Below are 15,820 nucleotides of genomic sequence, written 5' to 3'. Positions count from 1 at the left end.
CAAAATCCTGCCTGCCTGCCCCTAGAAGCTCTTGCCAGCTCTCTCCCTGGTTACTGTCAAAGCTGGTAAGACAACAAGAACCAGGAACTTAAAATGTAGCTGAATACAGATTCAGCTGTCAGGACTGTGTGTGTCAGGACTGTGTGTGTCAGGACTGTGTGTGTCAGGACTGCGTGCGTCAGGTGAAGGGGGTGTCTTTAGTCAAATTACTTTACCCTTTAAATCTACAAATTTCAGCGTTAACACTGGTATTAGCTTAACTCTTCCTCTGTCTCTGAATTTTGTCTATTTTCGCCATACTCTTCTAAGTAAAAGTCCAATCTTCTTATTCATTTATTTACACTTCTGGGTAAATAGAATTATTTCCTCTAAATCGATCTGTCTGAAAACACAACTACCTAACCCTTCTCTGCCAATATTCAACGTGTCCCTAAATCCCAACCAAATTCCCAGCATGAGCAAGAAGACCCCCTTTACACCGTGGCCTAAGTTAATTTTTGCAACTCTCTCTCCAGACATTTATCCTCCTTTATTCTATAACCTAATCACATGATTCTCTGGAATCCTTAGTTATTTTTTTACATTTCCACAACTTTCCTTATGCCACTTATTTCTGGAAGACAAGGAAAATTTAGTAATTTAATTCATAATGTTTTGCCAAAATAAAATAAAAATGTCAGCTAAAATTATACATATATATAATTTTAATATTTAATATATTTTCACATTTATAAAAATGCATTTACAGAATACATAGTATATAATACAGTATGCACTATGTATAATTATGAATTATATATAACATATATTATTCACTACTCTATAATACTTATATGAAAATTAAGAACAATTTATATGCACATCAAATCTATCAAATATTAATGACTGTTTAAATAATATTTAATAGCAATTTATCTGTGGTACTTTTAATATCAGTATTGAATATGATTAAGATAATTAAAGCTTCTGAAAGACGCATGAATAAAAATCCACACGTGGCTTTTCTGGGAATTTTAAGAAGTTATTCAGAGATGTTTAGGTAATATAAGCAATTTCTTTGAGGACGTTATTTAGTTACAGAAATTTGGCAACTCTATTTTATAATGGTAGACTGATGGCTATTCTTTATATGTGCTTTCAAAGGCTTTTTCAAAATTATTTTTTATATTTCATTTCGTTAAAAAATGTATTGTGCACACTTAAGTTATACAACATGATGTTATGATAAATGTATATAGTAAAATGGTTACTGTAGTGAAACAAAATAGCATATCCATCATCTTACATAGTTACTCATTTTTCACCCCATTGCATGTGAAGGTATAATTTCATTTAGCAAAAATCTTGACTACAATACACTATTATTTACTGTAGTCTCTATTGGTACATTAGATCTTTCAACTTGTTCACCCTACGTTTCTACTTTGTATCCTCTGGCCTGTATCTTCCCATTTTCTCCCCTAAACCTGAACTCTGATAACCACTGTCTTATTTTATATCTCTTTTTATTGATTTGACTCCCCTGCCATTTTTTTTTAAGATTCCATATATAAGTGAAGTCACGTGATATTTTTCTTTCTGTGTCTGTCTTATTTCACTTAGCATAATGCCCTTCAGATTCACATATGTTGTGGCAAATAGCAGAATCTCTTTGTACTTAAGGCTGAATAATACTTCTTTGTATATACACACCACAGGTTTTTTTATCCATTCATCCACTGATGTACACTTAGGTTGTTTCTGTATCTTCTTAGGTATTGTATGAACAATGCTGCAATGAATATGAGAGTGAAGATATCTTTATGAGGTGGTGATTTTATCTCCTTTGAGTATATACCCAAAAGAGATATTGCTGGATCATATAGTAGCTATATTTTTAATTTCTTTAGGAACTTCTATACTGTTTTTTATAATGGCTGTACTAACCTACACTTCCAAAAGTGTACAAGGTTTCCCTTTCTTCCACACCCTGGCCAATGCTTCTTATGTCTTGTCTTTTTGATACCAGTTATCCTAACAGGCGTGAAGTGGTATAGTAGCTTGTGACGTATTTTCCTGATTATTAGTAATGTTGAGCTCTTTTTCATACACTTGTTGGCAACTTTTATGTCATCTTTGGAGAAATGCCTATTTCAGTCCTCACCCAGTTGTAAGTGGGTTATAAATTTTCTCACTATTGAGTTGTATGAGATCTTTATAAATCTTTTATATTAACCCTTTCTCCGATACAGGATTTGCAAATATTTTTCCAATATGTAGGTTGTCTTTTCATTGTGCTGATTATTTTCTTTGCTATGCAAAAGCTTTTTGATTTGATGTAGTCATAGTTATTTAATTTTGCTTTTGTATCTTAAACTTTTGGTGTGATATTCAAGAAATCATTGCCAAGGCCAATGTCAAGGAGTTTTTCCCCTATGTTTTATTCCAGGAGTTTTATGGCTTCATTTCTTATGTTTAAGTCTTTAATCCATTCTAAATTAATCTTTGTGTGTGCTGTCAGGGTCCAATTTCTTTCCTTTGCATGTGGAAATCCAGTTTTCTGAGCACCATTTATTGAAAAGACTATCTTTTTCCCATTGCGTCATGTTGATATTTATGATAAAAATTAGTTAACTGTAAATGTTTGGATTTATTTTGGGACTCTCCATTCTGTTCCACTGGTCTACTTGCCTCTTTTGTGCCAGTACCATGCTGTTTTGTTTACTATAGCTTTGCATTCTTTTCAATTTCTTTCATTAATGTCTTACAGTTTTCAGTGGACAGGTCTTTCACCTCCTTGGTTAAATTTATTCCTAAAAATTTCAATTGTTCATGCTATTGTAAATCAGATTGTCTTTTTGCTTTCTGTTTAACCTAGGTCATTATTTGCATATATAAATTCCACAGATTTTTGTATGTTAATTTTATATCCTGCAACTTTACCAAATTCTACCACTATGTGAGACATGCTTTTCACCTTCTGCCATGATTGTGATGCCTCCCCAGCCATGTGGAACTATAAGTCCAATAAACCTCTTTCTTTTGTAAATTGCCCAGTCTCAGGTATGTCCTTATCAGCAGCATGAAAATGAACTAATACAGTAAATTGGTACCAGTAGAGTGGGGCACTGCTGAAAAGATACCTGAAAATGTGGAAGCGACTTTGGAACTGGGTAACAGGCAGAGTTTGGAACAGTTTGGAGGGCTCAGAAGAAGACAGGAAGATGTGGGAAAGTTTGGAACTTTCTAGAGAATTGTTGAATGGTTTTGCCAAAAATGCTGATAGTGATATGGAAAATAAAGTCCAGGCTGAGGTGGTTTCAGATGGAAATGAGGACCTTGTTGGGAACTGGAGCAAAGGTGACTTTTGTTATGTTTCAGCAAAGAGACTGGCAGCATTTTCTCCTTGCCCTAGAGATTTGTGGATCTTTGAACTTGAGAGAGATGATTTGGGGTATCTGGTGAAAGAAATTTTTAAGCAACAAAGCATTCAAGACCTGACTTGAGTGTTGTTAAATGCATTCAGTTTTAAAAGGGAAGCAGAGCATCAAAGTTCAGAAAATCTGCAGCTGACAATGCGATAGAAAAGAAAATCTCACTTTGGGGGGAGAAATCCAAGCTGGCTGTAGAAATTTGCATAACTAATGAGGAGCCAAATATTAATCACCAAGTCAATAGAAAAAAATGTCTCCAGGGCATGTGAGAGACCTTTGTGGCAGCCCCACCCATCACAGACCTGGAGGTATAGGAGGAAAAAATTGTTTAGTGGGCCAGGCCCAGGGTTCCTCTGCTGTGTGCAGCCTGGGGAGTTGGTACCCTGCATCCCAGCTGCTCTAACCATGGCTGAAAGGGGCCAACATAGAGCTCAGGCCATGACTTCAGAGGGTGCAAGACCCAAACCTTGGCAGCTTCCACCTGGTGTTGAGCCTGCAAGTGCACAGAAGTCAAGACTTGGGTTTTGGGAGCCTCTGCCCAGATTTCAGAGGATGTATGGAAACACCTGGATATCCAGGCAGAAGTTTGCTACAGGGGTGGGGTCCTCATAGAGAACCTCTGCTAGGGCAGTGCAGAAGAGAAACGTGGGGTTGGAGCCCCCACATAGAGTCCCTACTGGGGCACTACCTAGTTGAGCTGTGAAAAGAGAGCCATCATCCTCTAGACCCCATAATGGTAGATCCACTGACAGCTTGCACTGTGGAACTGGAAAAGCTGCAGATACTCAATGCCAGCCATGAAAGCAGCTGGAGGAGAGGCTCTACCCTGCAAAGCCACAGGGGCAGAGCTTCCCAAGACCATGGGAGCCCACCTCTTGCATCAGCATGACCTGGTTGTGAGACTTGGAGTCAAAGGAGATCATTTTGGAGCTTTAAGATTTGACTGCCCTGCTGGATTTCCAACTTACATGGGGCCTGTAACCCCTTTGTTTTGACCAATTTCTCCCATTTGGAATGGCTGTTTTTACCCAATGCCTGTACCCCCATTGTATCTAGGAAGTAACTAACTTGATTTTGATTTTACACAGGCTCATAGACAGAAGAAGCTTGCATTGTCTCAGATGAGACTTTGGACTTTTGAGTTAATGCTGAAATAAGTTAAGATTTTGGGGGACTGTTGGGAAGGCATGACTGGTTTTGAAATGTTAGGCCAAGACTGGGAGTAGCCAGGGGGAGAATGATATGGTTTGGTTGTGCCCCTACCCAAATTCATCTTGATTTGTAACTCCCACGATTCCCACATGTTGTAGGATGGACCTGGTGGGAGGTAATTGAATCATGGGTGGGAGGTCTTTCCTGTGCTACCCTCTCGTGATAGTGAGTCTCATGAGATCTGATGGTTTTAAAAATGGGAGTTCCCCCGCACAAGCTCTTGTCTGCCACCATGTGAGACATTCCTTTTATCTCTGCCATGATTGCGATTGTGAGGCCTCCCCACCACATGGAACTGTAAGTCCAATAACCCTCTTTCTTTTGTAAATTGCCCAGTCTCAGGTATGTTTTCATCAGTAGGATGAAAACGGACTAATACAGTAGGCATCCTTGTCTTATACCAGATCTCAGAGGAAATGCTGTCAGTTTCTTCCCATTGTTTACGCTAGCTGTGGGTTTTCCATAAATAGCCCTTATTAAGTTGAGGAACTTTCCTTCTATACTAAAGTGATAGAAGTTTTTGTCAAGAAAGGATGTTAAATTTTGTCAAATACTTTTTCTGTGTCAATAGATATGATCATGTGGCTTTTTGACTTTATGTCTGTTAATATGATATATCATCAACTGATTTGCTTACATTAAACTAACCTTTTATTCCAGGGATAAATCCCACTTGATTATGATGTATAATCTTTTTGATATGCTGTTGAATTTGATTTACTAATATTTAACTGTTGACTTTTGCATCAATGTTCATTGGAAATATTATCCTGTAGTTTTTCTTGCTTTCACACCCTTTTGCTTGTAATTCTAGTATAAAATTTATTTTTTGACTTTTATAACAACTATCAAGATAGTCATGATTCACTATTAAGACTACAAGCTCCTCAAGAGTAGTAGTAATATTTTTTTACATATGTAGTAAAATAATAATTGTTTAATAAGTTTATAAGGCAATATATGTGATTTCAATTCTCGTAGGAGGTTAGGACATATTGATCCTTAAATCAATTTTACTGCTGACTTATTTTACAAATTTACCTAATGTATGCTACCTCCAATGATTATTACACTTCCAGCCCTTTTCAATTATTTTCTAGATTATTGCCATAATCTATGAAATTATATTTTTGCAGCTAGACTTGCCTTTCATCCATTCTATACTCAACACTGCTGCCAGATTGAACTTTCTAAATGTTAATCTAATCATATCACTCCCTGCTTGCTTCTGCTCCATTAGTCAGGATTGTGACAGGAAACTGATGTCACACATGAAAGAAGAATAATGTATATACAGGAAATGACCACTAGGTGAGACTGTGGTTCTCCATAAAGAAACACAGCCGTTGCCACATGTAATTGAGTTAGGCCCAGAAGCCTAGAAGCAGAGTATGAGACAGAGAGTCTTGTGCAGGTGATTTCTTGAAGGAATACTCTTAGAAGTCTTTAAGGAAGCAAGAAGAGCAGGAAAAGATGAAGGATGGATGGAGTTAGGCAAGAATACGATTTCAGGAGAAGTTTAGGCTCAATCCAATCCCATAGGTAGCTCTCTAGAACATAGATTAAAATCAGATATTTTCTTGGCCAGAGAAAACAGAGCTGCACTGTCTTATCCCTGCACTGGTCAGTCTTTGGAGAGAGAACAGTGTAACTTCTCAGGCATCTCTGGGTGAGGTACCTTCAATCAGCTAAGGACAACCCTACAGTTGACAATCCTGCCAACTTGAGTAGTTATCAGCCAAAACCTGCAGGGGCATGGGTGTACCAGGCCAGTCAAAGAGATCTGGAGAAGTGCCAAGAGCCACTTCCAAGTCTGCCACTCGCACTTCTCAAATCCATTCACTTCTCACAGTAAGTTCTTCCCATCTGGTCTTAGCTTCTTCAGAATTTGAGTTGGTCTCAGTTTCTAGGAAAACTTGTAAGAGGAGCATTTGTAGGATGAATTACAGTCTTCTTTGCTGCAATTGATCTCAAGGCTGTCAACAATACACATTATCCTTGTCAGCTACAATTATAGATTCCTTTTACACTCAGCTAGGACTTCAGATCATCTAGATGGCTTGTCTGGTAGGATGTCTCAGACACTCAGCCCTGAGAGCCTTGATTCCCTAGTTACCATGCACTTGCCAGGCAATACTCGCTATACTTGTTAATTTATAATTAAATTTGGGCATGAGGGTACCGAGAGATAACCTGCAGCTCACTTGAGTATGAAAAGCATTTCTCCATGCCCCTATTAAGTAACAGCAGCCCTTTTCCTTAGGTAATCGGGCCAAAATACCCCACTACACATTCAGATGCCCTAGTGTACACAATCCTGGCAGTATGATAATTCCTTTTCTTGCTTGTTGGTCCACTTGAAGAACTAGAAGTGATCATGTATCAGCTGTATCTTTAAGTTTCGTGACACTCTTGCTGTGTCCCTGAGTGAAAGCATATCTTTTCTGGAACCTCTGGATCCACAAGTTCTAAAGTTGAGTAGACAGGCAACACAATGTCTCCTAGTCAATTCTTGGAGTGTAGTGAAGTAGGGCTACTATTTGCTCCATCTCTTGGTTACTGAACTCATGTACTCTACCTACTGGGGACCCTGGCACCATGTAATGGCTGTTGGTTTAGGATGAATGTACATCTTTCTGAAGTACAGTGTCCCCATCTAAGGGCATCATCTCCAAGGTGGTACTACAGCTATACTTTAAAAGCGGCCTATGCTCTATAGGGTCAGCTGCCACTAATTGATTCAATGTATCATAGGATCAGAGGATATCTTTGCCATGTTCCCACTACCATGCTTCCTTTACCATAAAGGGGTTCTCTTGATCTGAAGTGATGTTGTATGAGATGTTATCCAACATACCTCTCCATGAGCCTTTCCATATAATGCTGACTGAAATACTACTGGTAGAAAAGGCAAACACATCCTTGGAATGTGTGTCACTACTACTTAGGATTAATTGTTGCTTTGTCAGGATGAGAGGAGTCCAGTTTTATCAACTTGCCAACAAAATGTCTGGCTGGTTTTGTCAAAGAACATTATCATATAAGGAGCTCAGTGCAGAAATGTGTTGGTTGATGGGTTAGACATGACATCGAGTATATCAGCTTTGGTGAGAGGAGAACGCATTCTTACAGGTCCATATATTGTCTCCATCTACGCTGCCATGACTTCTACATTCATGAGGCCTTTCTGCTAGCTAAGTTGGCTTCTAATCTATTGGAACATTCTCCACACTTGGTTGCTTTGTGTCTCTAACCCGAGGAGGCTTAACACATAATGACAAGTTCTTCTTACTTTCTACCCATTTCCATATGTTCATCCACATGCTTCTTTCCTGAAACTTCTTGTCCCTAATACGAAAACATTGCTTTGTTCAGGCCAAGCCATCCACCAATGCCATCCATTTGTGAACAGCCTTCTTTTAAGCCATTTGTCTCTCAACAAAATCGGATTACAAGTAACACTAACCCAAATCCTGCCTCCTATTCCTACTTTCCCATGAATACTGTCTTCTAGGACTTCCCAAATGGGGCTATATTATAACAGCAGTCCATTGTCCACACCAACATACTAAGTTGAACAATCCATGGACCACGCCTGTGTTGTTTTCTTCCTCTATTAGCTGCTCATAAGGATTCTCCCATGAGGTTACAGGTGTGAGCTGATTGAGTGGTGTCAGATGAGACTGTGCTGGTGACAAAGAAATCCCATCCAGCTTACATATGCCCTTTGGACATTTTAAGGGTGATCCATTCTGTAACACTTCTATTTTATAAATAGTTGCTGCTGGGGCTGCTGTAGTTTATAGTTTATTACTTGGTCTGCCAACCCCCAGTTCATGGTGAACAGCTTTTGTCTCATGTCTGGATGCAACTGCATTTTAAATCATATGCTCTGCTGCAGATGGCATGGCCTTGCTCCAGAATCTCAGCAGTCTGTTATGAAACCCTTCTGCTGGGGCTTGTCAGAGACTCCACACAAAATCTTTATCTCCTAGAGATAATTTTTAAGCCACTGTAGGATCTGTTGGGCCACATAAGCCATGTGGTAGGACAGCTTGTACTATATGGCCTGGACATGCCCCTTCTTGTTCAGGGCCTCACTGAAAACTGGGAGCTTTCCACAGCACTTGCTAAATTATTCAGTGCAGTATTCCCAGGTGTTGTATTTGCTGTGTTTTACTTCTTTTCTAATGGTAGGATACAAAAGATGCCATAACTTTGCCCTTTACCGTGGAAGGGATGTCTCAGTATGCACCAGACCACTGGATCCCTAAAAGCATCATATATGTGGCAAGCCACTGAATCTTTGCATGCTTAACTCCCACTCTCTGAAGCACATCTGACTTATTATGGCATCCAGAGTCTTACCTAGGCACGAATTTAGGCTTTTCTGAAGTTCTGCTGTTGTCACAACTAAGGCCGATGGTTCACCAGCTCAACATGCTCCCAAGCTTCGAGTGAGAAGGGTCTCTTTAAAGACTTCCCAAAAATAACCTCGGACTTTTACACTTAGTTTTAAATTAATGATTAGTCATTTTTTTTCTCCCAAGTAACCAAAAGGCACACAACAACTAACACCAAATTCCACATTCCTTCATCTTGTTATTTACCCCACTTCTCTCAAATGCCAAAGACACTGTAAAAGCTAAGGCATCTCCAACACTTTAGCAATTGTACTGTTAGAACATTCAAGAAACTGTAAAAACTCTACTTACCACTAGGTTTGGGGTCGTCAATACTACCCAGCTGGGGTCTGATTCAACTCCAGAATTAAATCTTTAAAGTCTGCTTTATGGGACAATTTCTGGCAATAACTATCATTTATATTGAGCTCCCTAGAAGCTGTGTTCTCTAGAATCAGTGTCTGAGACAGATAATTTTATGTAAGTCATTTATTCAGGGCATGCCCTTAGGATAAATCTTTTTTTTTTTTTTTTTTCTTGGTGGAGTCTTGCTCTCACCAGGCTGGAGCGCAGTGGCACGAACTCGGCTCACTGCAACCTCTGCCTCCCAGGTTCAAGCGATTCCCCTGCCTCAGCCTCCCAGTAGCTGGGGCTACAGGCATGCGCCACCATGCCCAAATAATCTTTTGTATTTTAGTAGAGATAGGGTTTCACATGTTGGCTAGGATGGTCTTGATCTCCTGACCTCGTGATCCGCCTGCTTCGGTCTCCCAAAGTGCTGGGATTATAGGTGTGAGCCACCGTGCCCAACCAGGATAAACCTTTAAAGAGGCAAGAAAAGCAGAAGAGTACAAAGAAAGAAGCTAGATAAAGATGTGATTTCAGAAGAATTCATCCTCAGGGCCGGGCGCAGTGACTCACACCTGTAATCCTAGCACTTTGGGAGGCTGAGGCACGAGGATCACCTGAGGTCGAGTTTGAGGGCAGCCTGGCCAACATGGTGAAACCCCGTCTCTAATACAAATACAAAAATTAGCCGGGCATGGTGGCGGGTGCCTGTAATCCCAGCTACTAGGGAGGCTGTGGCAGGAGAATCGCTTGAACCTGCGAGCCAGAGGTTGCAGTGAGCCAAGATAGTGCCACTGCACTCCGGCTTGGGCAACAGAGCAAAACTCCATCTCAAAAAAAAAAAAAAAAAAAAGAAAGAAAAGAGAAGGAAAAAAAAAGAAAGAAAAGAAAAAGAAAAGAAAAGAAAAGAATTCATCTTTAGACTGAACTCGCCAAGAGCTCTGGAGTGTAAATTGTTTACAGAGGTTGTACCCCCTAGATGCAAGGGGACAAGGCCGTTACACCATTGCATAGGTCAACCACTGGTTACCAGCCACTGGTGAAGAGGAGAGCTGCATATCTTCCCAGGCATCGCTAAGTGAGATGGCTCTCACTAGCGAAGGGCTTTCCTCATTGCTGCTAATAATATAATTTGTTAGTAGCCAATACCTGTAGCACCTGGGAGATGGGTTATCCTCCGAACAAAGAAGATGAAGTGGTGGTTATCAACAAAATCTACCATTCTAGCTTCACTTTGCTCCTGTGCTCTGACTTTCTAAAGGTGCTTCTCTTTGGCCAAAGCCAGAGAGCAAGAGAGACTATGAATGCAAGTAGAAAGACTCACTTGCTGGGAACAGACTGAGTGGAAAAGATTGCAGAATGGACATAGAGGGGCACACACACAAAATTGCCCATTGCTTGTATATAAATCATTCAATGATAAATTCATTCAATGATAAATCAATTCATTTATCATTGAAAATTGATTTATCATTGAAAATCACTGAAAATCATTCAATGATAAATCAATCATTCTTAGCATATAACCTAAGAGAGAAAGCACAAAGTCTTTAGCATAGTGGGCCCTTCTCAGTCTCTTTATTCCATTTTGCAGCTTCATATTCCATGGCCCCCTACCTGATATAGCATATACTCCAGTCAAATTTCTTATCCTTCCACTTCTCACTTTTCCTCTAATCTGATATTCCTCTCCCTAATCTGAATACAGCCTTCTGCTAGCCCACTACGACTTCCCTCATTGTGCTAAACACACACGTATAGTTTTATCCTTACAACAATCACTCTGTACTCTAGTTTGTTATAAGTTATTTCTCAAATAGATTTTTAATTACTTGAGCACAGGAATGGCTTTGTTTTTGCATCATTTTGGCAGAGTAACAATAAATGAATGAATGGAAGAAATAATGAATGATTCATTCATGTCCTTCAAGATTCCATTTTAAGCAACATCTTTTTAATGGCAACTCTAGCCCCTCCTCCTTGTCCCAAATTTTAGGTGCCACTCTACCCTGATTCCATAATACTCTTTACCTAAAATTTTCATAAAATGTACATGGTTCTGTGACAGTGCTTCTGTCAGCTGCATTTTACCCCTCACCCCACTGAAGTATGTGCCTTTTATCACAGTATTTCCAGTGCCTTGCAAACAATACATCTTTGAAGAATACGAAAGATTAATAAATGATTGAATGAGTAAATGTGTGTAATAGAGAGTGAAAAACCATAGAATTTCAAGGAGGGACAGCATACTTTTCTTTTTCATTATCAGAGAAAGCACTCCAAATTATGATAAGATTTTAGTAAGTGTGGCATGCACAATGGGCTGCTGAACATTAGGCAGAATATCATAGAAACATGAAAGATCAGCAGATTTATAGAAAGATGATAGATGATAGGTAGATAGATAGATAGATAGATAGATAGATAGACAGATAGATGATAGATTGATGATAATTGTTTTAGTTACATAGTGTTCAATCCCTATAAGGGAAAATATCCTACTGGTATTATATAAAACTTTATCCATAGTTTTTGAGTAATAGTGTATATACTTAAAGTACTTTAAGGCACTCAACATGGGTAATTTGTTAACATACTTAGAGTGCCATTGGCCCAGATATTTCTAAGAATCTGAATAAGTCTTAGAATTAATACCCTTTTAGGGAAAATAAGTTGTTTTAACACACCTTGATCTGAAAGTTGTGGATCCTCAGAGTTCCTAAACCTGAGGTCTGTTTTATTTAGAAAGCTTCAACTTGCCTAATTTTATGGAGAAAATGCCTTTGTCTCACTCTTTGACTTACTGCATAACACATATGCCAATGTCTACAACAAAAAGAGTTTCAGTTGTTTATCAACCTTGTTGGGTGTAAAGGTTTATTTACATATGAGCCAATAGCTTTTGACAGAGATGTAGGTCTTCTAATGGCAGTAATATTCTCCTTTTTCCCTAAACACCTGGCTACAATAAAGCAGGGGGATAAAAAGTTGCTTAATCATGCATATGACTAATAATTAATGTCAGTCTAGCCCAACTGGAAATACAACGTTCCCTTAGTGTTCCTCCTTCAATCTCAATTCTTAATAAAGCAAAGTGTCTTGTAACCAAAAAAATAAAATCATGCTCTGCTATACATGATTAAATAATCTTTCTTTATCTTCCAAGACATATTATCTTGTTTAATTTTCCAGTAATACACAGCAATTCTGTATTACTCAATATTGTGCTTTTGCATAATCTTATCTTACTGCTAACTTAATTAATAGTGGAAAATTAAGTGTTGGATGAGACCTTAGAGATCATTTTAATCTGTTCTCCTCCTTTTATCTACCTGAAAAATTTAAACCCATAGAAATTACACAGGTGAGTAAGTGGCTATGCCAGGAAAAGAACCCCATTTTCCCGATTAAGATTCCATGTCTTCATTTATCCCACACTACTACTTAAGGTGTTATTAATGTCTCTCTTTACTCCATCATGAATTCATGCATATAAGCTCTTAAACTCTCAGCCCTTACTGTCTGGTGCATATTAAGTAAACTATTAATATCTTATTTTTGTTAATTGATTTCATTATATATAATCAGAACTTTTGTTAAATTCAGAATTATGTGAATAATTACCTGCAATATATTTACATAGCCCCTTTCTACAAGGAAAACCAATGTACTTTATAAAATATTTACTCATCATGGGAGGTAGAATAATAACCTCCCTCTGCCAAAGATATCCATGTCTTTATTCTTCAGACTTAGAAATAGGTTATATTACGTGGCACAATGGGAATTAAGATTGCTCATCAATTGATCTTGAGATGTGGGGATTATCTTAGATTATCTGAAGGAGCACAATGTTATCACAAGAGTCCTTAAAAATGTCAGAAGGAGGTAAAGAGAGTCAACCAGAGAACTGGCTTTGTGAAAAGCATTTGGCCCATACTTGCTGGCTTTGAAGATGGAGGAAGATGGCCATAAACCAAGGGATATAGATCCCTCTAGAATGTATCGGGACAAGGAGTGGAGCCTCCAGAAAAGTACGTAGGCTCGTGAACACTTTAATTACAGTCCAGTGAGATCCCTTTCAGTTTTCTCAACTACGGAACTGCAAATAATACATTTGCTGTTTTAAGCCACTAAATTTGTGGTAATTCATTACAGTAACCACCGAAAACTAATAGAGTAATTTTAGAGAGATATTTTAAAAATTTTAACAGAGACTATCCGTGTAGTCAAATCCATTTTAGGACTGTGACAAGAGCACTCTAGTAGTGATGAACAACATAAGCATGTGAGGTGGCAGAATGCTCTATATCTGCATTGCCAGTATGTAGTTACTTGAAATTGTCAAGTACTACAGAGGAACTGAATTTTTTATTTTCATTAATTAAAACTTAAATAGCTATGTGTGACTAGTGGCTATCAAGTTGGACAACACAGTTAGTGCCTAGATTATAACTAAATGCTTCTTCTTATATCCTGCCTAGGATTCCAAAGACAATTTTTACAAACTATTACTATAGCAAACAATAAATAAGCCTTTGGCTGTTCTAAATCCTGGAGCTGTGTTTAGTAAACTGTGTACTCAGTAAATATTTGATAAAGCTTGGGGAAATATGGTAGCAGCCACCATTAACGTCAACGGTAGAAGAAGAAAGTTGCTTGGGAGAAGACATCCACTGTTTGCAGTCAAATTCCAGCCAGGATGGTCTCTGCAGCACGAAGGGCAGGCATAATCAGACAGCAGATCACGCTCATCTATTGACCCTAACCTCACATAGGTATGGTAGCAAAGGTCAGAGTAACAGCAAATCAGTTTCAAATTCATTCTTAACTGTGGGACTTTTGCAATGTTGCACTCTGTCCTCTTTCTATTTCTCACGTTTACTCATTGATTCTAGTTCTACCTGGTTTAACCTCTACCTTGTGCAACTGTCACAGAATAAGCAGTTGTTCCTGAGGCTATCTTAGGTAGGAGAGAAAACAGGATGGGGTATAGGGCTGAAAGAGTAGCAGATTTTATTTTAAGACTTTAGTTTTAAATTTGAAGGTTAAAAATTACATAGACACATGCATGCCTTTGGAAAATTAATTTTACTTTTGATTATTTTTCTAATGGTTATGGCGTGTTAATTATTTATAATTCATCTTATGACACAATAAGGCAGCTTGTTCCATTGTAAAATCTCTCACTTCATCCCATACTCTATCCTTAGGGTCATGTACTGGTTCAGATTCTCACATCTTTCTCCTATAACAGTTATTATAAGAGATAAGATTTATTGAGCAGCTAGCATGTGCTGGGTTTTTTGCTAGGTAAGTTATGTGTAATAACCCACCTTTTACCACCACCAGGTGATGAAAGTAGTACTAGTATTCTTATTTTGCAAATTAAAAAAACAAAAACAAAAACAAAAACAAAAAACGAAGCATCCAGAGGATGATAAGTAACTTACCTAATATCACACAGCGAGCAACCAGCAAAGCCAAGATTGGAATGCATCCGTCTGAAGCTACAAGTCATGCTTCTTGCTACTTTTACCATATTGACTTAAACAACTTCATTATGACACACAGAGAGGGAGCTTCAGTTAGAACATGGATCATAATTAGTTACTATTATTACAAAACAGCATAATTTAGTATTTTAATAGTTTATTCCTTAGAACCAACATTTCACAGTGAAACAATAGTTTTTCAGTAAACAAAAGGTAATTCAAGTTTCTGTCTCTAAAATCTCAGGCAGCACGCTTAGAATAGTGAGCACACAGTTGGAACTCAGCAAATATTAGGTACTATATTCTCAATTTTGGAAACATTTCTAGCTAGCGAACTTGAAATTGCATATAATCTTGTATTCGATCATGTATATGATTAAGTGATGCTGGGGGGAAAGGTTGAGATACTTCTTCTACAATATTTCAATAGTCCCCAAATTAGACAGCTAAGTGGTTTCTGTACACTAAGAATCCAATCCCATCATACTTTTTCAACTGTTTCTTTTCCTGTTTTTCTTTCGATTCGGACTTCAGTCCCGAACTCCATTCCTCACCTAGATAATACTAACATCCTTCTAACTGGAATACACTGCTATACTTCTCCAAGATCCCTCTCGCCAAACCATTCTTCACTCTTCAGAGTAATGTTAAAATGCGAGTCTTATCAGGTATTGTTCCTCCTTTAAACCACTGAATGTCTTTCTATTCTCTTGAGAAAAAATTTAAATAACCACAGGTTAAGTTAATCATTTGCATGAACATATTAATTAAAACTAATGTCTAATACCCAGTCTTCCTCATCAATCTTCCTGGTTCTAAGTCTTATTATTCCTCCTAAGACAATACAGCCAAATTGCATCTTACAGGCTAAAATCATGCATAATATCATTGTTTGTGAAAGATCCCTCAGGAAAGAGCCATAATAAAGATTGACATACTGTATAAGTCC

This window comes from Theropithecus gelada, chromosome 2, assembly GCF_003255815.1.
Source record: "Theropithecus gelada isolate Dixy chromosome 2, Tgel_1.0, whole genome shotgun sequence".
Taxonomy (NCBI): Eukaryota; Metazoa; Chordata; class Mammalia; order Primates; family Cercopithecidae; genus Theropithecus; species Theropithecus gelada.
This window is presented reverse-complemented; position numbering follows the sequence as displayed.